This window comes from Nannospalax galili, unplaced genomic scaffold, assembly GCF_000622305.1.
Source record: "Nannospalax galili isolate Female #2095 unplaced genomic scaffold, S.galili_v1.0 scaffold690, whole genome shotgun sequence".
NCBI lineage: Eukaryota > Metazoa > Chordata > Mammalia > Rodentia > Spalacidae > Nannospalax > Nannospalax galili.
In genome coordinates this window covers 448,876-452,101 of record NW_008329288.1, presented here as the reverse complement: position 1 = coordinate 452,101, position 3,226 = coordinate 448,876, and positions in this window count along the sequence as shown.

The following is a 3,226-nucleotide window of genomic DNA, read 5'->3' as shown; positions in this document are numbered from 1 at the left end:
TTTCCTGTTACTGCTAATTTATATATATATATGTTACCTTTAATTTTCAGTCATGAGAAATGTATCAAATCTTAAATTTAGCAAGATGAGGTTTGTTACTCTATTACTGAAAATACTCTGTAGATCAGAATTAGAATTCGTAGGTCTCCAATGGAATCTTTGCTTGGCTTTTCCATTGGAAAATCATTTTGCACTCCTAATATTTTCCATTTCCTGGTCCAATGACCCCAAGGAAGGGTCTAGGCAGAGTCGATGAACACCCTCTTAGTGGCATTTGGTTACTCACGTCATCCAAGAGCTGACCTGGAGGCCTTCCACTCTGCCACTTCAGCGACAGGGGTTTAGTTCCTCTTCCCTTCCACCCTGTTTCTCCAGTGACAGGAATTTCATCTTCACATGTGTGCCTCTCTAGATTAGCAGTGTGCATCTCTCAGGAACTTGGCAGCAGCACCTATCTTATGTCCCAGAATGAACAATGGACTCCTCTTCGGCGTCGACCCACCTTTGTTCTTGTGGCCTAGGTTTTCCATCCTTCTAGACGTGGGACAAGATGATTGACTCTAATGGTTCAGTTTATATCCTCCTCGGAGTCTGCTCAATTCCTCCACCAAGGGACTCAGGCCTCCACGGCACAAATAGCAAGCAACCATCTTCCTGCCATTTCCTGAGCACAGGCAGGGGAGGTTTGATTTATTATTTGCAGAATTTTGGTTGTTTGAATTCTCCAGATTTCTCAAAGCAGCCAGTATAGGGCTTTTCACCTCTCTTCCTCCGAGAACCCCGGAGGTCTAAACAGTGCCTCAGTAAATGAATACTTTGTTGGGATTCTACTCGCAAACAGACATGCCTCTTGGCTCACCTCTGGTTACAAGACCCTTTTCTTTGTAGGCTTCAGATCTTTCTTTTTCCTGGCTTGGAAATCAGCCAAAACATCTCACTTTTCACCTTTCTTTCCATTTGAGCTAAAAGAGGCAGGAGGAAAAGGTTGGCATTTTAACCTTCTTCCTACCCCTACTTCCTTTTCTTAAGTTTGGAGGTGAGGAGGCTGAGCGATTGAAAAATACCCTCTGGACATCTTCATCTTTCCAGCTGGGATAGAAAAGACCAGCACAACCAGAGCAGAGGCTGGTCCTAGTGAGATTGGTATAAGTCCCATAGGAATCTGAGGCCATCCTGAGCCAGGAGCCATCATGAGGGCAAGGCACCATGTTTCATGAGGGTCTCATTTGTATCTCTAGGTATAACATCTGGGATTTATGTTTATAACCTTTGCTAGTTTGAGGATTCCTGACCCTTGTTAAATTGCTCTTTGCACAATATTTAATAGTTTAAGGTGGATTTTCTTCGGAGGTGTCATCGAAAGTAGGAGCTGAAAATTTTGTTTCTATTTAGCCTTGTTCCTTACAAATGTGTTACTTCGTTCTTAGGATGCAGTTGTGTGTTCTATGGGGGTGGATGCTCACTCACAAGAGAACAACAACTGTGTCACAAGTATACAGCTCAAAGTTGAGCAATCAGGATTATTCTGTTTACAAACTTGTGAGTAGGATAATTTTCTCTACATGTAAAATGGATGTAATGAATTGTCTTTAGAAAGTGGAGAGCATTGTTCTGTATGTGTGGCACCTGCCTATGCACATGAACCACTTTCCTTCCAAACCAGAGCAGCGACAAAGTAATTTCGTGTTCAAGAACCTGCCTGCATGTAACACTGAGGTACAGGGGTGGAAGAACAGTTAGGTGGAAGCATGTAGGGCACAGAGCTGCTGACTGCAGTAGTTATGTCTTAAATTCCTCACATGGGACCCACTTTGGACACCTACTCAGAAGAAGAGCTCTCTCTTTCTTTACTGTAAGGATTTCTAGCCCCCACATTGCCTGAGAGGGCCTTGCATCTTTCTGTTCTGCCTAGTTACCACATCTGAAAATGGAACCTTGGGTAATCAGAAGGCTAGGACCCAAAGGAAACCAAGAGAGTTATCTGCGTTGTAACCTGACAGCTGGCAAGTCTGCACTTAGATGAACATTTCAAGTCACAAGTTACATGAAATGGGGCCATGGTTTGCCATAAACAAAAGTACACCACATATCACGTGCTGTCACCCAGCATGGAGCCACATGCCTGCAATCCTGGCACTCAGAAGACGGAGGCAGGGGACTGTAGGTTTCAAGACAGCCTGGGCTATATAGTGAGAGCTTGTTTCACACACACACACACACACACACCACACACACACACACACACACACACACACACACACACACACAAATACTCCCAGCTACTAATTTTATTAGAAAAATTGACCCCAGGGAAGTTTGTCTCTATCCTTATAACTATTTGAATATTTTAAACTTTGAGTCCCCTATAACTCTCCCTGCAAGATTCTTAGTGTTTCTATTCTATGTAGGGAGAACACTGTATTCAGAGGTTTTGTACTTGAAAAGATCAGTAAGTAAAGGAAAATCAAATTTCTAACAAAAGATATTTAATCTTCATATGGAATTTTTATTTCAGTGAAGACTTTAAACAGAGGGTGGTTTTAGGTGTGCTGAAAACTCAGAACCCTTTTTTATTACATAAAAGATCAGCTATAATGATCCAATTTAATAATGTTAGTATCCAATACTGTAAAAACAAACAGCACTTATGGGACAGTGACTATAGCCTAGCATTGATTTAATGCTTTAAAATTTTAAATGTATTTAGTAAATCACAGCAATGAGATTATATGAATTAAATGCTTTAATTGTCTCTGTTTAAAGATAAAGGACCCAAGACACAAAGCTGGAGGCTATGTACTGCATATGGCCTCTGCCAAGCTCTGTCCTGAGAGTCACAGTGGTACAAGGGGGACTCAGGTACAGCCTTTGTCTTCACAGAACATACTATCCAACAAGGGCTTGGGACACCAGGAAAGGAATCATTGCCCCAGTATTGAATTGATCCTGTCCTGTCCTAGTTTGTTTCTTCACTGCTGTGACAAAATACTCTGACCAATACCAACAGTGGACTGGGCTCTCCCACATCACTCATCAAGAAGATGACCCATAGATATGGCCAGTCCAATAGGGGAAATTCCCCAATTGAGTCTTCCTCAACCCAGGTGTGTCAAGTTGACATTAAAGCTATCCAATACACGTCCCAATGTAGAACCCTGAGACCCTCTTCATTCACCCACTACCCCCCAATCCCTCCAGACCCCCACTAATTGCTCTTTTAGCTTCT